This window comes from Sphaerodactylus townsendi, linkage group LG06, assembly GCF_021028975.2.
Source record: "Sphaerodactylus townsendi isolate TG3544 linkage group LG06, MPM_Stown_v2.3, whole genome shotgun sequence".
Lineage (NCBI taxonomy): Eukaryota > Metazoa > Chordata > Lepidosauria > Squamata > Sphaerodactylidae > Sphaerodactylus > Sphaerodactylus townsendi.
The window spans coordinates 29,933,143-29,956,154 of NC_059430.1; the positions used below are offsets into that span (position 1 = coordinate 29,933,143).

General features: G+C 44.5%; 1 protein-coding gene across 2 annotated transcripts in view; it reads left to right on the top strand.

Moving 5' to 3' along the window:
* The first annotated feature begins 1,138 nt into the window (after positions 1-1,138).
* DENND2A (DENN domain containing 2A) overlaps positions 1,139-23,012 on the top strand; it is a 91,707-nt gene continuing 69,833 nt past the window's right edge. For both annotated transcript variants that reach the window (XM_048500671.1, XM_048500672.1), the window contains exon 1: positions 1,139-1,572. The gene's annotated coding sequence lies outside the window, so the exon portion shown is untranslated. The remainder of the gene's footprint in view (positions 1,573-23,012) is intronic.

The following is a 23,012-nucleotide window of genomic DNA, read 5'->3' on the forward strand; positions in this document are numbered from 1 at the left end:
CCGATTAAAAAAGTGAGCAGAAGTGGATGAACTGATAAAACTTGACGACATTAAAGGCCCTTCGCCTTTCAAGCTTTGCAGAGTAACAGTGGCAGTCCAGATGTTTTTATCCTTGATGTACCACAGTTGCATTATAAGATGATGCACTTCAGAGCATGTGTAAACACTTGGTAAATCAGTGATAGTAATCTTTGTTGGAGAGAGGAGAATTTCTCAAATTTGCCTCCTCATATTGTATTTCTAACCAGGTGAGGAAAAGTCGCTTTAACCATTTGGCTCGAAGTTGCAGATAACAATTTAGCTGGTTCTAAACAAATTTCGGAAAACTGTTACTCGATAGGAGCACTTATTTGTCTTGTGTTATAGAATTCTTCACGTTTCCTAGCTATAAACGGGTACAAGTCCACTGCTGTTGTGTGAGCTTTACTTTCACGTGACGAGGTTTGGTCTGGATCAATTGGCCATGCTGGCAGGGGCTGATGGGATTTGTAGTCCATGAACATCTGGAGAGCCGCAGGTTGCAGACCCCTGGATGGTGTTGCAGGTGGGTTCTTGGGTGAGGCTCCCGTTCTCTGGCTGGATTAATTATTCTGTATGCTTTTAAAAAAAGTGGCAAAAAAGACAATATGGATTCTGCCATCACTCTTAAATTCCACTTCATGCTCAGGCTGCAATCCTAAAAACAGTCCCTTAGGAGTCAGTCCAGTGGAATAAAATGGGATTTAGACCTGTTTAGGATTGCTGCCTAAATCGTTTTAAAATAATTGACATGCGTGGATAAATTGGGTCCATGAAAAAAAGAACCTCTTTGTTTTGTTTGCTTAGATAAGTAGATTGAGTAACTTTGAAAAAGTTTTGGGGGGAGGAGGTTAGCAAGGCAGAATGGGTTAACTCTCTTCATTAATTCCCCACCCCATGTTGTCCAAAAGAAAGTCCTGTTTACTGCAGTTTCCCCAAGTCCTCAACTATTCTGGGTTTCCATAGCAATGGGGCCGGTTCCTCAGCCAGCTGCAGATTAGCTCACTGGAAAGGAGTCAGGATGGGTCAGGCTAGGGAAGGGTGGGAAGAAAGACACAGGAGAGGGAGGAGGCGGAGAGGAGGAGGAGGAGGAGGAGGAGGAGGAGGGAGAAAAAGAGGGGGTGGGGAAGAAGAGCACATTCACATCCTAAACTTTGAAGAGAAGCGAGAGAAAAGGAGCAGCGCAGTTGGGAAAATATCGGAAAGGGCGGGAGCGGAGCAGATAAGGAACTGATGGTTTGGGGAGGCGAAAGCAGCAGGAGGAAGAGAGTTTGCTAAGCCAGAAACTGGAGACTCCGGAATGGCTTAGCGGGGGAAGCTGATCCTTCGGCAGCGGAGGGGAGGAGAGAGAAATCCTTAAAAAAAAAAGAAAGAATAAGTGGCTTGCGAGGAACTCTGGTAACAAAGGGGGGGGGGGTTGGGGGGAGCCAGAGGACTATGCAACCGGAGCCTGCTTTTCGTGTTGCTGCTGCTGCCGCCAGGCTGAAGTTGGACTTACCCAAGATGAGAACGGAAGGCAGACTGGGGGCAGCCCGGCTACTGCCATCGAGCAAGGTAGGCGCTGGGGAGCTGAATTCATGTTGCCAGCTGGGATGCTCTGCTGGAGGGTGGACTGAAGGCTGGACCCAGGGCAAGAGTATAGCGGCGCCTTTGCCGCGTGCTTAGGTTATCCCAAAGCGTGGCTCTGCACCTAGGAATCTGCACACTCAAACGGCGGTAGCCTTTTTGGCCACCTGGCCTTTTTAAAAAAAATTGTATCATTTGAACATTACAGTTTATATTAGTACTCTTCTTCATTCATTTTCAAACAATACATTTCCCCTTTTTCCCCCCCCCCCCCCCCCGTGTTTTCTTCATGATTTTATCAAACAAACAGCAGTAAGTTAATTCTTTGTATTCTCTTCTCCCATATTTCCTCATTGACTCCGGCTTCTTTCATCCAGTCCACATATATTGTCCATACCTTCAAGATTCCGCTCTGTTTATCTTGCCACAGTTTATTTTTTGTCATCATGTCGAAAGTGTCCAGTGTCACTTGTACCTGGCCTCTTCCTATCGGGCAAGAGGGCTAAAAAAGGAAGAGGCCAGGTGGCCAAAAATGCCAGCGTCGTTTGAGTGTGCAAATGCCGAGCCACCTTCTGGAATAATTTGTGGCATCCATTAGGTTATATGTGTGTGCTTGATGCTTCAAGGGGTGTCTTCTGAATTCCCTTTGGAGTTGCCGGCCCAGGAGCAGTGTTGAGTTGGGGATAAGACGCCTCGTGGGGAGAACTAATTGTTGGGATGGGTCCCTGGAAGCACGAGTAAATTCTAAGTTGTCTAAACTTGTCTAGCAGCTAGCTGTTCAAAAACTTTTTTTTCCACTACAGTGAAGCAAGCAAGGAAGATCCTAGGGGAATTTACATGGTGGCAACAGTGGAGAAATCCTCTCCATTTCCCGTTGCCTGAGAGAGCTTCTAGAAGAATGGAGAAAATATTGAAATATAAGCAACCTCGATGCCAGATTTTTTATTTTAAAAATAAAAAAAGGCTACACAAAGAGTTTTGAGTGCACTAGGCCTGTTTAATATCACCATGACGCAATACGATCATAACTCTTGCACATATATGTATTTTTACTGGTGATTCTTCATGTCTACATAGTTGTTTTAATCCCCTTTTAATCCTTTTGGGCTGAAACATAGGCTCATTCCGCAAATGGAGAATAATGCACTTTCAAACTGCTTTCAGTGCTCTTTGAAGCTGTGCGGAATAGCAAAACCCACTTGCAAACAGTTGTGAAAGTGGTTTGAAAACGCATTGTTTTGCATGTGCGGAAGGGGCCATAGAGGAGTTAATCCTTGATGAAGAAATGCCATCTATATTACGAATACAATTGAAAGGTGGTCTTTCTTAAAAGGTCTTGTCAACATTCTTAATTAGTTTGGTGTAAATTACGGGTCTTGTCTGTGACATCACCTTGACTTTAAGAGAAGAGATGGACAGCATGTGCCGGTGGGGGGAACCCGACTGAAATGTTGAAATAGAATTGCTAGGTGTATAAGTTGCATAATCATCAGTTTCTCCATTCACACAGAAAGACAAACAAAAGCTACATCGTCTGGAAATGATGTAGAAATAGATTGTGTAATGCCATTTTTACGTCTTGTTGAACAGTTGTACAATTTCTGTGTCCCTCTTTACCCCCATTAATTCCACATGCAACCTTTACTCCTAGTGCACAGTCAACGGCCAGGGTCATTCTTTGAGTAAGGACTATTTGGATTCTAGTCGGACATTAGAAGTGAGTTTGGATGACATACCTTGCCCCTTCCACAAATACATCTTTATTCTTTAGCCTCTGTTTGGACCACCCCAATAATTAGATAAGGCTTTGGGGTGCCTTTCTGAAAGGACATTATTGCAAAAAGTTATCACCCCTGGATTTGAGTTACCTGTTCCTGGTACCTGCCTTTGGCCTCAATTCCTCATTTGCAATACAGAACTGATAACTGATCAAAATAGAGGCCTGCTATATTGCTGTAAAGAATTGCAATTTTTTCGTATTGGAAAATACGGTGTGTGTGCCCACAGTAATCAGAAACAAATTTCCATTGTCTGGAAAATTGCAATAATGGTATTTTCATTGCATCACAACAGAACCTCTTGGATATAGTAACAAAATGTTCCATAAGTTTTGAAAAGCTTTAAATTTCCAGGACCAGATTCCCAAGTGGAACGAATGACACAGACCCACATTTTTTATCTGCCTAAATTATAGGGAGGGAAAGACGTAATAAATTTTGAAGTGGGGGGCAGACTCAGAGCTGAGAGTTGTAGTAAAAGTCTCATTTTTATATCCTCCTGTTAATATAGCTTTCAATCAAACTCAAAGCAGCCTCTATTTTCCCCCCATCTTGTATACATGCCTTGTGCCTTTGGACATGCTAGAAAATCAGCTTGCTTTTCATTGGTGGCATTAGACAATTGAAGGGTGTAACTGGATCCAGGTTTACTAATTAAAATGACTGTGTGTTCATGCTTGCATTCAGCTTATTGCACGAGTTTCTTGGAGAAGGAAAGATCTCCCTCACACAGATTGCTGAACGTTTCAGGTTGCTCTATCACTCCATGGGCAAAAGCCAGTGACCAAAATTGTGGAATGTTTCTTATTCAGACTGAATTTTTTTTAAACTGTGCATCAGGAAACAGTGTGCAAGCTGTTGAGTTTTTTGGAACACTTTCTCAGGCGGGATTACTTTTCTTTTCAGGGATCCCCCGGGTTGTTCCATTCTTTTTTCTTCACTCATGTCTTATTTTTCTGTAACCTGCAACTTTGCTTATGAACGACAAAACAGTAATTAAAATTCTTGCAAGTTAGGGGACAGATTAGTCATCACTAGGCTTTCTACTACTGCATATTTTATAGCGTTGATTTATTTGAGGGATGGGTTTTATTTATTATCTTCATAATTTATATCCCACTGGTCAGCCTCAGGCCCTCTTTCTCTGACTTAGTAGCTTCTGCACATGATGGGAGTGGTGATGTTCATACTGGCCTGATAAAAGCAATGTAGATTAGGGGTGTGTATCTTTTTTTTTCTGGTATATTCCAGATTCAAGTTTATTGGACCTGAATTTTTTTAAAAAATAGCTGGAGAAAACAGAATACTCCTACTGGTAAATGAGGTTTTCAGATTTGTTTTGTTTATTGGATATCTGAAATTGTTCAGTTCCATTGAAGTGTAGGGGGAATTTTTTCAAGGCTTAGAGGGGAGGTGTCTTTTTAAAGATAGACTGATAGAGGGATCAAATTTGCAGCACACCTGCATGTGATTCTCCTTAGAATAACCTCCTAGGGGGAATAACTTTTAAAAGAGCAAGTTGGATGAAGGTTGGGTCAGGGAGTCAAATTGGGCCTCCAAAGGAGGAACCCCATCTGTCTAGTGCAGGGGTCTGCAACCTGCAGCTCTCCAGATGTTTATCGACTACAATTCCCATCAGCCCCTGACACCATGGCCAATTGGCCATGCTGGTAGGGGCTGATGGGAATTGTAGTCCATGAACATCTGGAGAGCTGCAGGTTGCAGACCCCTGGTCTAGTGGAGTTTTCAGTTTTTTCCAATGGAAGATATGGGCCCATAAAATCAGTCCTTGTGACCCAAACGTCACCAAATTTGGTTTCTTCTGAGGACAGTCACCTGCAACCATGCTGCAAATTCGATCCCCCTACCTTGAAAAAACACTCCCCCAAGAACCCCAAAACATATACTTGAATGGGCTAATGTCACATGCAAGCATCCCTTGGAAAAAGTTCCCGCTGTTAACATTGTGGGGAAGGCTGTCTTGCTCCAACTGCATTCAATGGGAGATCTTTGCGAGGCTCTGGGGAGTTCTTTTTCAAGGCAGAGGCTCCAAATTTGCAGCACAGCTGCTGGTGACTCTTCTCAGAAGAACCCCCCAAGTTTGGAGAAGTTTGGGTCAGTGGGTCCAGTTCCATTTGGGTGCTCATATAGCTGGACCTACTCATCCGGGTTGAGCTGGGTCTCTTTCCATAACACCTCAGTCTCACAAAAGAAGGTTGCGGGGGCTCCCTTCTGCTCCACTCAATGCTCCAGGATGGCATAGATGGAGTTCCAGTGAGTGCTGACGCTGCCAAACATGTGGTGCTCTGGCATGTCTGTCAGTCCCTGCTTCTCATGCAGCAGATGGGGGTCCTTCACATTGCAAAGTGACCATGAGACCATTTCTGGAAGAGATGCCAGAAGGCAAGGGTCACACCACCCAGCCTGGGATTCTCTGCAAAACCCAGACCCAAGCCTCCTTAACCATGAGATGGAGATGATGGACCACACAGTAAACATGCTTCAGGCCCAGTGCCATGGTTGCTGTTCTGAAGTTTGGGCTGCCATCGGTCACCATGAAGCCCACCTGATAATCTGTTATCAGTCTATATTTACCTGGGTCCTTCTATCTCATTGCTGAAAAGTTTACGAAAGATCCTTTGGTGAAGCTTTTTGAAGAACAGCTCAATAATGTCTATCAAATTACCCCATCTACCCTGTCGTTTCTTTATTGCCAGCCTTTAAATAGCTATGAGCATATTTTAAACCGGTAAGTATCTGATGACCACAATCTATGACCTACTCACAAATTTAGAAAATAAATTTACCGTATATAAAAACAGATGGGAAAAAGATTTATCAAGGAGTATATGCCGAAAACATATGCTAAGGTAGGTATTAGAGAAAATATCTTAAAAATCATGTATAGGTAGTACCTTACAGCTGTCAAAGTTGCCAAAATAATGACAGGAGTTTCTAATAAATGCTGATTGGCCATGCTGGCAGGGGCTGATGGGAATTGTAGTCCATGAACATCTGGAGAGCCACAGGTTGCAGACCCCTGCATTAGACTAATGGGGTTGTAATTTTCCTTGCTCTCTTGAAGTCTGTAACAAACTTCCATCAGTTTCCAAGATACTAGGAATGGCAACTCATTGATGTGTGTGTGGGGTGGGGTGGGGGGGTTAGGGTGAGGGAGGGCAGGTCTAGGCATTGCTAAATGAAGCATTACAGACTCTCAAATGGTTTTTGTACTCATTTTGTCACAACATGTGCCTTTTCAAATAAAAATAGGAGCTACTGAAAAACTTTATTTGGGGTTGGTGCCTGTTCCCCTCCCTTTCCCACCCATTTCAATCTGTGGAGGTGTGACCATGAAATGCATTTTGTGACTTATTAAACAATGCTCCTAGTAAGCATTGAGATCTCAATAAACCATGCTTTTGGCTCATTTTTAGTCCTCTCTTCTTGCCTTAAATGTTCCTATTATTAAAGCCCCAAGCTAGATGTCATTTTGGAAAATGTGAGAAGGAATGCATTTTGTGTTTTTTTAGAAATATTGTCATTTGTTCGAAAATATATTCCACTTTTTAATATTTTCCTTTCCATCCATTGGTCATATAATGACCTAACATATTTGTACATCCAGCCCAAAACAGCAGTTAGATCTATTATACAGGCCCTGATTTTTCCATGTACCTTACTCAAGACAGTCCTATGTGCAAATACCAAACAAACTGATATCTGTTCAGCAACAGCTTTCCTCTTGGTGATAAGGGCCAAAATATATGTGTGATGGAGTAGACATTTTGGTCATATGTGTTCCATTTATTTGTAAACTGGGTGGACATTTTTTGTGCAACAAAAACAACTGTGTATGAACAAGGAGAACAAACACATCGTCATTGCCTTGTTAGCCAGCAATCCACTGCAGGCTCTCTTCTCTTAGCCTGGCTGTCTTTGCATATTAATTATATAAAGGTTCTAAAGTATATGCAATAGTAGTTTGCTGAGCAAGTCCGTTGCACTCGGCTTTTCAGAGAACACATTCACAGTTCTTTGTAGCCTGCTCCCTTGGTTGGCATGGTCTGTTGAGTCCTTGGCATGACTGAGTAGCTTGTGGTAATGTAGTGGTTCCCCCTTGCCAATTTACTTTGTGGGTGGCATTTTGCTTTCCACAATGGTGGCTAGACCTCTAATGAACTTGGGCCTGAAACTGAAGTTGCAATGAGATTAGAAAGACTTCTAGAGCTCTAGAACTGGTCAACATTTTAGCAGTCTAAAACAGGAAGATTAGCCCCTTTTCTCTGACGATCGAGATCTCTATTCTCTGGTCCTCCTCCTTGATTCATACTGGAACAACAGCAGTGACGGAAACCAATGTCTGTATATTTTGGTTTAGAACACATTTTGCAAATGTGTTGGTGGTTTACACTGCCACGTTTAAGGCTGAACAGCCTTAATTGTTCTGTTGTTCTGTTCTGTTGACTTCAGTGCATGAGATGGACACAAGATGATTCTTTCCCGTGTGGATCTTACTTTTGGATCTCTGTAAAGGACGTGTTTTCGGCTAACATTTTTTATTGCTCTCTTTTTGGTTTTGGAATAACTCGGCACTGCACACTTCAACTAATTCAGCTGTCATCTTTTCCCCCACCCAAAAAACTCTGCTTCAGTCAGAGGGCTAAAGTCTTGGCACCCTTGCAAATGATATTCTTCTCCCTCATCTCAGGATTCTTTAAGAGAAGCTACGAGAATGAAACCCCTTCAGGAAAGCTATGTAGAAGGTGCCTGACGACAGTATTTTCTTCTAGTTTGATTGATGTGGGGTCAGATCAAAAAAACTCCCTCCTGGTAAACAAAATCTTGAATCCAACCTATCACTGAAGCAGCTACTTAAATTGTTTTTGGGATGTGTTTTTGCCATTCATGCATTGAATTTAAAAGGGCCTTCCATTTTCTGTTGGTAGCCAAACATTTTTTTTTTAAAGCTCATTTGCTGCTGTGCCAAATTTTCATGCAAGCTGATTTTTTAGTGTAAAAAGTAGATTTTTGTGAGATGTAAAAAGTACTTCAAAAATCTTTTGTTTTGTATGTGTTTTCAATTCAAAGCTGAGATAATTTTACTGCTTTGGTGCCCCATCTAGTGCTTCCCTGCATAATCCCTCCAAATCTGGAATTCCATCTGCGCATGGCCAATCAAATTTAGTCATGTAAAAATATCAGCTGGTACAAACGAAGCTTTCCTGTTGTTCTTCCGATGCAGGCCTAAGCAGAGTAAACCCTTCTAAATCAATGAGCACAAAATGATATAACTCCGCTCAGGAAGGTAGGTTGTCTACCAAAGCTGCATCACAAACCTTCTCTGTAAGGGCAGGAGGACATCTTGAGTGGGTGATTCCCAGCCCTTGGATCAGGGAGGCGGGATAAACTTTCTTGTTCTGCTTCTCCTGCTTAGAGTCACCAGCTCTAGTTTTGTCTCCTGCCTCGGCAAGAGAGAGCAGACTTCAGAGTAGGCTCTGAGAGCAAGCTTAGATTTTTTGCATAGCTTCCTTTTTCTCTTACTTCTTTCTCTTTCCTTTCTGAACACTCCTGCATCTCTGCCTTTCCCCCTCACTTTCTATTCCTTTCAGGATAGGAATCCCTTCTTGCTGGATCCTCCCTTGCAGTTTGAAACAATGGTGGGAAAAGGTTTGGGAGACGGCTTCCTATTGGGAACCTAATTAAAAACCCCACTGATGCCAGCTGCAATGGGAACCATGCAGTGAGCTTCCTCCTACCTGGAATTCAAAGGAAGAAAGCAGCTCTGCTCTTCCAGTCTGGAGGGAGCTGTGGCAGCCATTTTGTCTTACAAGCATCTCCTCTTAAGAACAGATAGCATATTAGCCAATATGTATGTCAGGGGGGTTCAAGATGCTCCATACTACACAAGAAAGTGCTAGAAATTCTTCAGTGGGCTGAAGACAACCTACTATACTTACAAGCAGAACATGTGAAGGGACTCCTCAACATCACGGTGGACTGGCTGAGCCAGAAGGATGTGCTAGAGTTGGAATGGGCTCTCCACAAGTCTCTTTCAAGATTATCATGTATCACTTTGGCCAGCCAATCCTGGACCTCTTTGCCTCCCTCGTAAATCAAAGAGATGGCCCCGGAACCGCTCCTCAAGCTATCCACGAGACCAGACATGTTGCACTCAGGTCTAATATTCCATCCAGACCCAAAATGGTTCAGTTGACCTCATGGAAATTGAGAAATCCAAGCTCAGAAAAATGAAGTTTTCCTCGAAAGTGATCGACACCATCTTGGCATCCCGTTGACTTTCCACAACAGGAAATATAATGCCACCTAGAAAGCTTTCTTACACTGTGAGGATGGCCCTGAGAATCTATCTGAAATGAACACATAGTATTAGGCAGTCTGATTACTTGTACATTTCTATCAGTCCTCCTAATCTAGGAAAAGCTATGTCCAAGGCAGCCATAAGCTCTACCTTAAAGAACTGTATTGTAGAAGTTTACAGGGCACAAAGCTTACCAGGTCCCCCAGCACATTCAATACATAGCTCGGCCATCAGTGCCTCAATGTCAAAAGATGCTTTGGTAGAGGAAATATGCAAGGTGGCTACATGGGCCACTATTTCTACACTTACAAACTTAACACATACGGTTCAGCAGACTCAGCCTTGGCCTCAAGGCACTGCAGCATATACTAGATTCTTAACCTGATGCCTCACTCTGTACTGAGAACACTGCTCTGGGTGGTCCCACTCAAGATACACTCCTGCCCTTCAAGGAGGATGATCCATTGGGTACTTACCATGAAGGGTTATTCTCCTTGGAGGATAGGAAGACACCTGGTCCCTCCCTTGATCGTCAGTATATTCCTGTGGAAAGTTTACTAACATATGAGTTTCAATACTCTATTAAAATTCGGTTACTTGTTCTGTCCTTCTACACTGTTTTCTGGTTCCTTCTTGTAAAAGTTGAAGGTCTCTGTTTTAGTAAAGGATTGTGGAGAGAGCTTTATTGTTAAAGTTGATGTTCTCAATTTTTGGACAAACGGCTATTGGAAGTATCCAAAGTGGAGCAGCTAACTCCCGGACAGGAAACAGAAACTGGAACAAGAAAGTTTATCCTACCTCTCTGATCCAAGATCTGGGAATCAGTCACTCGATATGTCCTCTTGTCCTTCAAAGAAAAGAACCCTTCACAATAAGTACCAATGGATTGTTTTGCCCTAATTCTGTTCTAGTTATGTTATGACATGGCGGGGCTGTGTATTCCAATGCAAATACCGTTGATAAATAATGACCTCCCCTTTGAGCACTTTGATTTAGAGCCCCATCTGTGTTCTGCCACAAGTGATCAAGTACCGGTATGTGACAGTACCATGGGAAGGAGCCCCTAGGGGAAATGTTACTTGTTCACCTTCCAGAATGTTTCCCAAACTAGTGCAAAAGATATGCCAGAAAGTGTGGGTCTGTTCAGCATTAACAACAGCACTTCAGACCTGATTGTCTGTGAATATGAGGTGAGGGACTAATCTCTGCTGGGCTTGGAGAGACCATTTTATTGCAGTTGGGATGTTCTGTGGTACTTTCATTGTCATGAACATCATCCTAAAGCCATGGTGGCAAACCTATGGCACTCCAGATGTTCATGGACTACAATTCCCATCAGCCCCTGCCAATTGGCCATGCTGGCAGGGGCTGATGCGAATTGTAGTTCATGAACATCTGGAGTGCCATAGGTTTGCCACCACTGTCCTAAAGAATCCTGGGAACTGTAGTTTGCTAAGAATTAGCACTCTGTAGCTTCCTTCACTGAATTGCTGTTCTGAGGGTTTCCTTGAGAGAGGAAAAGACTTAAACCTTTTTAGCTTCTTCTTTGAGCTAATGATACCACAAACAATGCTCTACTTGGAACTAGCTGGTGACAGATTAACGTATGTTTATTTACACTCCTGTGGTAACATCTGTGGCTTGTGCTTCTTTGCTTCTTGATGGTTACTAAGTATGTTTCTAGTGGCTTTCTTTATTGTCCCAATAAAAAGTGTGTGGGCTACTTTCCCCGAACCACCAGGAATTCAGTAACCGATACAGAGTCAGTTCAGTGCAAGTTGACCAGGAACCGTCCCATGCTTTTTCTGTGACCACTCACCTTTTACTGGTTATTTATTTTTGCATTAATATCTGTGGCAAGCTCTACGCTTGTGTCATCAGCTGCACATCTGATAGCAAAAGCTTGCCACAGATATTGCCCCTCCCTCAAGATGGGTTTTTAGGAGGAAGTTGCTTGTCCGGCATTGCGATCATAGAACTCTGATGTTATGTGTACTTTTGCCCAAGGAATGCATTGATAAGGAACGCGGCAACAATGGCAAAAAAGAGAACTGCAGAGCTAGTCTCTTTTTTTCTGCATCCCAAAAGGTTGTGTGTCTCAGAGCTGCCTTTGGGACCTCTAAGGTTTCAGTTCTATGCCTGTTTGGAAATACTTCTGAATAAACAAGTATAGACTCAGGGTGTCTGTTGTGGAGCTGACAGTGAGTTGCCTTTTTTTCTGACCAAGTAATGGCCACAAAGTCCTTCCAAACTGTTCCTAGGGGACGTTTAAAGCCCTTATTTGTTTTTTGTTCCTTGTTCCTGTGTTTTGTAAAGAATTGTGAATAGAAAAAGTCCATGTTTTTAATCTTTTGTTTCTGTGTGTGCGCTCACATGAAACACCTCTACTTTTTTTTTTAATACTCTGACTGTGAATCATTATGAAACAGTGTTGGCCAAGATGACCTGAGTTCAAATTCTTGTTCAGCCTGGGTGGCCGTAATCTTTCCTACTGATCTACAGGAAGCCTGTGTGGATGAAACAGGATAGTCCCATGCACGCCACCCTTAGATGCTTGGAGGAAAGGTATGCATATGATATGTGCTGCTAAGCTGCATTGATTACAGGGAGACTGTGCACAAAGTGTCCTTAAACACTCTCATGTTTTCTTGTATTTTTGCTTGCTGTTCATAACCCAGAATAAATTGTGTGAAGTTTGACCTCGACACAGTGGTAGGACATTCCATACCTGGCACAAGGTTAACGTTGTAGTGATGCAGTTCTTGGCACAGTCAATCTTGCTTTAGTTGTTTAAAACACTTTCATTGTCCATTGCTTGCGGTGGTTCCTGCTGATACTTGTCTGTGTTAAGTTTTTTGCAGATTTCTGTTTTAATTGGCTGCTCAGCAGCTTTAACAGATGTGTTTTGTGTTGTGTTGATTTGTATTTTGACTTGAACACTTGAAATAAGCTGGAAAAATGAGTCAGAAGGTGTGTGTGGGTGTGTGTGTGTGTGTATATATATATATATATATATACACTACTATATATACTACTATATATACTACTATATGCTACTTTCTATTTTATATAGATATAGAAAGTAGATATAGAAATAGAAAGTAAGTAGATATAGAACAGGGGTAGGGAACCTTTAACACTCAAAGAGCCATTTGGACCCGTTTTCCACGGGAAAAGAAAACATTTGGAGCCGCAAATAATTTTTGACATTTAAAATAAAGATAACACTATATATATAGGGGTTTTTTTTACCTTTTACTCCGCTCATTCTGAGAAGCGCATGGATGCGCCCGCCCTGCTGCCTGCAGGGCGGGCAAGGATGGGGCCGGCGGCTCGGCTCGTGGAGCCACAGTGCAAGGGCAGAAGAGCTGCATGCGGCTCTTGAGCCGCAGGTTCCCTACCCCTGATATAGAAAGTAGATATAGAAATAGAAAGTAGCAGTGTTTTGTAGAAGGCAAGCAAACTATTTCCAAGCACAATTCAAAGCACTAGTTCTCATTGATAGTGTCCCCAATGGCTTGGGGCCAGGGTACACGAAGGCTTGCCTCCTCCCATATTGTCCAGCCTGCCAATCAAGATCCTCATGTCAAGCCCTGCTCTCTGTAGTCCCACCTATAAAGGTAAGGTGGGTGGCAACAAGAGACAGAGCATTTTCAGTGGTGGCACCTTGCCTTGAGGCTTGCCTAGCAGCTACATTTCTTTCCTTTTAGGCATTTCTCTTTACCTAGGCCTTTAACTGTGTTACTTTTTAAAGTTGTTTTGCGGTCTGATCCTAGTTTAAGGACTATTTTGTCATCCATATGTCTAATTCTCAACATGGCCCCATCAGTGGATACTTAAATCTAGATATTTGAGCCAGGAACCAACAAGAGAGATCTTTCTACAAACCTTAGAACAGCCCCAGATTTTTACCCTTTTAAATGTTACCCTTCAAAAGCCCATGGACTTCTATGGAATAAGAAGGTCATAACTCTTTAGGACAACCTCTGGTTGTGGTTTTGTGTTTGCAGAGGGGAAACTATCAACTAAGCCTTAACTACAGTTTCTGTATTGACTGGGAAATCCCAGTGTTAATTACACTTTAAAAATGGTAATGTGGGCACTCCCTCAGTGCATTTAGAAAAACCCTGTCACACAAGAGCTTGGAAATGAAAAAAACGTGTATAGCAAAGTGGCATTTTTGGCAAAGTGGAAACTGAAGTTTGCAGATAAAATCAGTTTTCAGGTAAAGGGTTGAACTTGTAGATTGTTGCAACCATTAAAAATAGCATGAGCAAATGAAGGCCCTCCAAAATGACCTTTTTACACACTCATTGTAATCCACGTTACCTGTGTTACCATATATGGAACGAGAAATGCCTGATGTTCAAGCTGGATTCAGAAGAGGAAGAGCCACTAAAGATCATATTGCAAATTCATTTTGGTTACTGGAGCATAGAAGAGAATTTCAGAAAAAAAACAACTTGTGTTTCATAGATTACAGCAAAACTTTTGACTGTGTGGATCATGAAAAGTTATGGCTGGTTTTGAAAGAGATGCCACATCTGATTGTTTTGATTCACAACCTGTACTCTGGCCTGGAGGCTACTGTTAGGCCCTTTCCGCAACACCGTAAAACACCGTTTTGGAGGGGAGCCTTCGCATAGGTGCCACTGCCAAATCGATGCAGCGGAGCTCTCTCACCCCCCCCCCCAAAACGGTGTTTTCAAACCTTACTCGGGGAGCGAGGTTTTTGCAAACACCGGCTTCCATTCAGTGCCAAGCGAACGGCACCGGGTGGAAGCCGGCGTTTCCCCACCCCCAGCCCTCTCAAACTTCACTTACCTCCTGTCACCTTCTGTCACGTTGTGAAGGCCAGGGGACATGCCTCCTGGCCTCCGACTCCAGCGTCGTCGCTCTGGCCAGGAGGGCGTGTCCCCTGCCTCCACAACATGATGGCAGACAGGAGGTAAGCGGCATTTGGGGTGCACCCAGCGGGACTGTCCGTGCGAACGGTCCCATGGGGACTGTCCAGCGGGACTGTCCGTGCGAACGGTCCCATGGGGACTGTCCATGCGAATGGTCCCATGGGGTGCACCCAGTGGGACTGTCCGTGTGAACGGTCCCATGGGGACTGTCCATGCGAACGGTCCCATATTCTATGCCAATGCACCCCTGCTAGCTGGCCATGCAGAAAAGGCCTTAGGATAAAATGTGAAGAAACAGGATGGCTTCTAATTGGCAAAAGTGTCAGACAAGGGTGCATTTTAATATCCCATCTCTTCAAGCTGTACTTGGAACATATCATAAAGAAAATTGGATCATTTTTTGTAGGAAGGTGGAGTGAAAATTGGGGGGGAGGAATATTGAGATATGCTGATAATATCCATTATTGCCAAATCATAGCGAAGATTTAAAATATCTACTACTGAAAGTTAAAGGAGAACGTGTCAAAGCAGTACTACAGCTAAATAGCAAGATGACAAAAGTAAAAACTACTGGAGAATTACTCAACTTTAACATTTACAAGAAGGAAACGGACATTGTTCAAAACTTTCTATTCCTTGGTTCCATCATCAACCCAAGGGGAGACTACAACCAAGAAATCAGAAGGAGTTAAGACTGGGAAGGGCAGCCATGAAGGAACTAGAAAAGATTCTGAAGTGAAAGGGTGTGTCTTTGGTAACCAAAATCAAGTTAATTCATGCCATAAGTATTCCTCATTAATATGTATGGGTGTGAAAGCTGGATGATGAAGAAAGCAGACAGGAAGAAAGTAGATTTCTTTGAAATGTGATGTTAGAAGAGAGAGTTTTTTTCTGCACGGCAAAAAAATAAAACGTCTTGCAGACTTTATAAAAAGAATTGTTTTCTTTTTTTTTTGTCCACATAGCGGGGAAAAAGTAAGCGTTGCCAGCAAAAACAGTTCTTTTCCCTGGTATTTTCTGCTGCTGCAGAGATCCTCCACCCCCGTTTTTCACGTACTTTAAATGTTGAAATGGCGGGCAGCTGCGGTGTAAGCAGAGAAAACGTCTGTGGGAAAACTTTCAGCAAATGGTGGGCAGCACAAAGGATCTCTGCAGCAGCAGAAAATGGCGGGCACGAGTAGTGGAGAAAAGGAAAGTGAGAACTTTGAAACTGAAATAAGATGTTTCCTGAGCTCTACACAACATACAGGAAATGTCTTGAAGCAGTCTTGCTAGTTTAGCGATTTCAGAATACAACAGGTTGAGCAGAAATAAACCATCCTGAAGCCATCTTGGGGAAAAAAACTGTGTGGAGTTCTTCCCCAAAACATTTATTTTTACATCCTCAAGACATTTTATTTGTTCTGTGCAGAAAAGTCAGTGTTATGGATACCGTGGACCGCCAAAAAGTGGGTTCTAGCTCAAATTAAGCTTGAACTGTCCCTAGAAGCAGAAATAACTAAACTGAGACTGTGGTACTTTGGTCACACGAAGGCTCATTCCGCACATGCAGAATAATGCACTTTCAAACTGCTTTCAGTGCTCTTTGAAGCTGTGCGGAATGGCAAAATCCACTTGCAAATAGTTGTGAAAGTGGTTTGAAAACGCATTATTTTGCATGTGCAGAAGGGGCCAATGAGAAGCCAAGAGTCCATGGGAAAAAAACACAATAATGCTAGGAAAGGTTGAAGGCAAAACGAAAAGAGGGAAACCCAACATTAGATGGATTTTGACTCTATCGAGGAAGCCACAATCCACAGTTTGCATGATCTGAGCAAGGCTGGTCATGACTTGGAAGTGACTTTGCGACAAGCGACAACACACACAGAAATCCACAGTCCCAAGCTGTTAAAGGTCTAGCATGTATTTTATATAAATGTTAGTATTTTAGAGGCCAAGTAAATGAAAGTGAGATTGGCCATAGTTTTCTCTTGGGAATTTGTTTTTAAGTGTAAGGACTGGAATAGCTTGTTTGGCATTTACAGGAAAGTTTCTTTACTTCCTGTAAAAGATAACTTATTGGAAGACAAAGAGCTGAGCCACTTGCTACAGAATACCTTCTGAGTTATCGTTCCGAGCTGTCCCTAGAGGTATAATCAAATGGCAAATACTATGTGGACCAAACCCCTCACAGTTGACAGCTATTGCTATAATAGTGGTTCTCACAATTGCATTGTTGCACAACTTTGAATCATGGGAGATTCAGGGAATTTGTGACTGAATCAAGGTAGTGTATATATAGTTCAGATGTTCTCCATGAAGCGACATCCCTGTGGACAGTTAGAACTCATAGGGTGGAGCCCTCATTGAACCAGTTTGTTGACACCCTCCCACAAGCATTAACTTTTTGTAAAGTTTGCTTCTGTGTAAGCAGCCATTGGATTGTGGTATATTGCTTTTGTTGTTTTGCATGCATGTTGGCATAAATGTATATCAATTGCCCAAGGCCCCTTGTGTGGAAGAAAAAGAAGGGGATGTAAGTATCTTAAATGAAGAACCATCCTGTTGAGGTCCATCAACTTGACACGCAGCTGAAGTTACATTCATTGACTTCATCACTCCTGGGTACAATCATTATTATTACTAGCGGGGCACGGCCACATGTTGCTGTGGCTTATTGTGGTGAAATGGAAAAGGAGCAGTAGCAGGAAATCAATTGCAGAGGCCAGCAGTACGTGCTCATGGAAACGCGCAGGCTGATACTGTGTGATGTCATTGATGTGTGTGACCGCATTCCTTGGGGGGGGGGGATGGAAAGGCACCCCTCCCACATATCTAGGCTGGCTGGTCACTATCCTTTACCTGGGAGTAAGTTGGGGTGGTGGCAATGGGTGTCGCTTCTGAGTAAACCCTCTGAGGGGTGCGACTCAACCATTCAAAGTATGTCATGGTTGCTTTACCGAGCTTACTCCTGAGTAACGCGTGCCTCGGAGGCAACCTGGTTTTCTGAACTGTAACCTCAGTACTCAGGGAATCTAGGCTGGCTGGACCCTCCCTCCCCTCCCTTGCATGCCACCCCTCACTCTCTTCTTCACTTCTCTTCCCTTGCATGGCACCCCTCCCTCCCTCCCCTTTCCCTTTGCTAGAGTGGGTGGGTCATATCCAGATGCTGGGCCCCCTCCCTCCCCTCCCTTGCATGCCACCCCTCACTCTCTCCCCTCCCTAACTTCTGTTCCCTTGCATGCCTCCCCCTCTGTCCCTTCCCTCTCCCACCCTCTCTTCCCTTGCATGCCACCCCTCCCCCTCCCTTCCATCTCCCTCTGCTAGGGTGGGTGGGTCATATCCAGATGGTGGGCCTGCTCCCTCCCCTCCCTTGCATGCCACCCCTCACTCTCTGTCCCCTCCCTCACTTTTCTTCCCTTGCATGCCTCCCCCCTCCATCCCTTCCCTCTCCCTCCGCTGAATGTGTATGAGAGTAGGTGTGTTGTGTGGTAGCAGTGGGTGAGGCACAGAGAGTAAAAGGTACCTGCATGTGAGCGGGGGACCCCACCTGACGTCTCACACGACAACGTGTGTATGTGTTTCACGTCCACTTGAGTTATTGCCTATGTACTGTTTTCACTGCTCATATCTGGCCATCTGAGCGAACATTCTAAGGGTGACAGTTACACACAGGCAGCTTCATGACCTGGTGCGCCAGGAAAAAAGATGTTTTACCTGGCTCAGGTGTGTTGTCTGACAGCGGGAGGTACGTAAGGACACAGTCAGGGGAATGAGTAAGGGTCTGTGAAATTTTCAGAGCGTTTGGGCCAGCAGGTGCGGGGTTATTCTCAAAGCAACAAACGCATGGTTCCATTTATATATATATAGATTGTTGTTGTTGTTGTTGTTGTTGTTATTTATTAGACTTTTATATCGCTCACCCCCAAAGGGCTCTGAGCGGTGTACAACATAAACAACATAACACAACTTAACAAAAGAGCACTCTCATAATTTAAATATAAGTACAATATAAGTATAGACTCTAAACATTAAAATAATTAAGGCCATTAAAACACAGCATACAAAATATAGCGTCCAGGCGATCTAAAAAGCCCCTCTTGAGAGGGAGACGGAAAAGCCCAGAGATGAATAAGGGCCGCAGAAGTTAAAAAGGGGGGGAGAGAAGAACTTTGAGAGGAACTTTGGGATCGAGGCCTGAGAAAAGGAAGTTGCTTTGCAGCCCCCATGTTGCATTGCTCTCCAGCTCCTGAAGGGGTGAGTGAGCTCATTGCTTTGCTTGGAGTGGGATTCTTAAGCTTTCCAGACAGCTGTAGAAGCCGTTGCTCTGCACTGGTCTCATGAGCCGAGAAGGGGGGGGAGTGACGTTTACATGATGAAAGGGAGCAGAAAATTGCTTTTCCCGAATCTCTCTCTCTCTCTCTCTCTCTCTCTCTCTGTCTCACATTGGCTGCAAGCCAACCATGCTGGAAACTCTGCTCACATGACAGGACAATGCGTATGAGGAAAGAGGCCCACAAAAAGAGAAATGGGGATGGGGCGATGGGGGTGGAGAAACAAAAGGCTAGTGGATACCTGGCTGAGCTTTCAGTTTGCTTTGAGTCCTGATAGTGCTCTTAAGTCTTTGAAAAGTTCACACATTTTGTAAGAGTTTTGAGCTCGTGCTGGAAGGAAGGGCGTTGATTCCCCCATGAGCCCCGCTAGACAACAGCCCCTTTTGGCTCTGCCCACTTATTTAAAAGACTTGATGATCAACAGAAAAGGTGTTGGCAGGCACCATGGACCCCTTGGGCACCACACTGGGCACCCCTGCCCCAGAGGATGAAAGCGGGAAGAAAACTGAACTGGTTAGAGAAGAAGGTATTTCTCCATCTGTGTAGGTATTTGAAGGTTCAGGGAATGAGCCAGGAATCTTGTGGCTAAAAACCTTGAAAATTGCCTCATTCTGTCATTGCTCAGGCTTTTTGAGCTCTCTTTGGGCACTGAAGAAAATAGGAGTATGACGGACATACTGCTGGGTCAGGTCTAACTGCTGGGAATCTGTTGCTTTGCCCTAGCAGAGTATCTTCTTTAGTTCATTCTCTGACCTGAGTTCTATCCTGTGACTAAGCTCTGGCTGCAGCTTAGGATCCTGTAAATGACCGAAGCACACTTCCTGAGTTGAAGGGGACATAATCCAGGTGTAGATTTGCATATGGCTGCTCTAGGGTTGCCAACCTCCAGGGGGTGGCTGGAAATCACCTGCTATTACAGTTGATCAAAAAACAACAGCAGCAGCAGCACTTGGTTTCCCTGGAGAAAATGACTGCTTTGGAGCAGAGGCATAGCTGAGCCAAACTGTGCCCGGTGCACAGTCTATATTCCCCCCGCCTCCGCAGCGCCCTCCTTTCCCACACTTACCTTAGTTTCTTTCCTTTTCCTAGAACTTTTTCAGGCTGAAAAAAGGCCTATTCGCAGTTCACACTTAAAAATGGCCTGATGGGAACTATACTTCCCAGGAGACCTTGTGAGCCCCAAGGTCTCCTGGGAACTGGTTCTGAGCTATTCCACAGGCTGATTATTTTAGCCTGTGCCTGTGAACAGGCCTTTTTTTTCTGTAGCCTGATAAAAGTCTCTAGGAAAAGTGAAAGTAGAACCTAAGGTAAGTGTGAGGAAGGGGTGCCTGAGGGAGGAGCCCTAGGGGCAATTTTCTGTGTCCCCCCAGGTGTGTGCCTGGTGCATGGCACATGCCCCTTCCCCCTTGTGGCTCCACCACTGCTTTGGAGGGTGGATTTGATGGTATTATATCCTGATGAGGTCTCTCCCCTCCCCAAACCCCACCTTCCTGAGGCTTCATCCCCAAAATCTCCAGGTATTTTTCCACCCGGAGCTGGCAACCCTAGGGGGCCCTTGTAACAGACCCCAGCAGGACAAAAACTCCAGATGGTCTTCTTTAAAGGCATCCAATTCACTTTTGAACCCAGCGCTCATCATTCTTGAAGGGTTGGTGAGCGCATGCTGTTGTATCGAGGATGCTTTGAAATGCTAATATGCAAAAATGCATTTTGGAGGAAATAATAAGAATATTTAGATACTTCAAAACATATGTTGGCCTGGAATTTTCAGATAGAGGCCTCCTCTGGAATGGCAAGGCCCTCCGCCATGATCTCAGGGGTGGAAGAACCTGCACATGCTTCCCGCCATCTGGCTCGCAGGCCTAGAAACCTGGCAGAGGCTTAATTAAAGGGTTCTTGTCCCAGTGCAATTTGATCAACACTTCCAGTTTCTAATTGAATGCAGTCATTTGAGCGACAGCCAAGAAAAGCTCGTTGGACTTGCTCCGTAGAGAAGCATAGCCCTACCACTCAGATGCATCATAGCTCGACCACTAAAATGGCATTTGAAATAGTTATAGGGATTGTTGTGTTGCATGTGCTTGTTTCCTTTTCACTCTCTTGGGTTGATTGGATCTGAGGGTTTTTGGCAGATACCTGAGTTTTCCATTTCTGTGTATTTTGTATTTAGCTGACATAGTCCCATTATGCATGGAACGCTTACCTCGGGGCTCTTAGCTGTGCAGTGGGACTGTAGTGTGGTCACCTCACGTCTCTCTGTTTACACACGAGGAGGCATTCACGGCTGGCCTCACAGCTTCTTGCTGAGGTCTCAACAGGCCTCCACTTGTCCTGATTATCTTAACCCCACCCATTAACTCCCTCTTAAAAGGCACAGATCTTATCACACCCAGTAGTTGCTGGGTAACTGCAGCCAGAGGGAGTGGCAGTCCTTCCCACTTCAGTGGAAACAACTGCGAGGAGTGGGGCCTGTTTATTTGTTTATTTGTTTGAAGTATCAGCCACAACAGCAGCCCAAGGCAGCGGCCGAAGGGCGCTGCCCATTGTGGGCCCGTTTGGGGACTGTTGGGGAAGGGCATCATTTCTTGTCATTGTTAGCGGAGGGATCTGGTAAAGACTGTTGTGCTGCAGGTGGAGTAGGCTGACAGTGTGAGTGAGCTGCTCCAGAGATTTAATAGGTTTTAAACAATAGGTTTTAAATCATTAAAGTGTGCGGAGAGGGATATGTGTAATCAGAGGCGAGGGGGGGGATGCCACTCAGGGCAAAATGGTGCCCAAACCCTGCACCCCCACTTACCTTAGTTCGGCTGGCTGCTCTCTGCTTCAGCCAGGCTGCTCCAGGCAGCTGGGCCTGGCTGGTGGGGCAGGCCCCACCCCCTGCCCCCCACTTACCTTAGTTCCAGCTGGAAGGAGCTCCAGCCAGGCTGTTTCGCGCCATGGGGCCTGGCTGGTGGGGTGGGGGAAGGGTTGTGGGGGCGATTTTCCACCCCCACCCCCAGGGCGCCACATTAGAGTCCCCTGCTCTCCTGACTCCTGGTATGCATAGCTGTGGCCTTTGTTGAGTATTTTTCCATGTCTGCCTCCCTCCTCCCCTTTTTTTACAGATTTACTTTTGTGGCAAACCAGACACAAACTAGGGTTTGCTCTCTCTCTGAACCAGAATCTCAAACTGTGGTTTGATCCTAGCTTGCAGAGGAAAGAGTAAATGATAGTTTATGGGTAAGATGCAACGATACACCATGTCTTGTATTTATTTACCATGCCATTTATAAGAGGGAAAGAGTCTGGAGCCAGGGATTTCACCCAGTGTATTCCCATACAACAGTGATAAGTGATAAACAGTGATAAATCATGGTTTACCATGTCTAAACCATTGCTGTGTGTGTAAATGGATACTTTTCGAACTCATTTGCTCATCTGCAAAACGCTTTGGTGTGGTTCCATGGAAATCACAAATCCACGCCCTGGCACCTTCTCCAATTAAAGAATCTTGGATAAGTAGTTAAAATACCTGGAATAGCTCTCTGCTTGGCGCACTGGCATAATGCCCATTGGGCAAGGAGGGCAGCTGCCCAGGGCATCATCTTGTGGGGGGCATCAAAATGCTGGGTTCGTTTTTGTGTATTTTAGTGGTTTTCCATTTTCGGCCTGCAGGGGGCGCAGTTTTTAGGCTAGCAGCACCAAAATTTTAGCGTATCATCAGGAGACTGTCCTTATGCTACCTCGGGCCAAAGTTTGGTGAGGTTTGGTTCAGGGGAGTCCAAAGTTAGCATGGACTCCTAAAGGGAAAAGGTGCCCCTATCCCCATTATTTCCAATGGGGAGCTAATAGGAGTATGGGGGGCTACAGTTTTTGAGGGTCCATAACTTTGGCCCCTGAACCAAACTGCACCACTCTTGGGGGGGTATCATTAGGGCAGTCTCCTGATGAGACCCCTGGAAAGACTTTGAGACTGTGCATCTCAAAGAAATGTGCTGCCCGGCCACACAGCCTGCAACCCCCTACTTGACAGCAAATGCAGAAAACTCAATGCAGAACAAAAGATTCTTTGGGCAAATTTCTAGAGGGATTCCTGCAGGGGGTGCATTTTGGATGTATCGGCACCAAA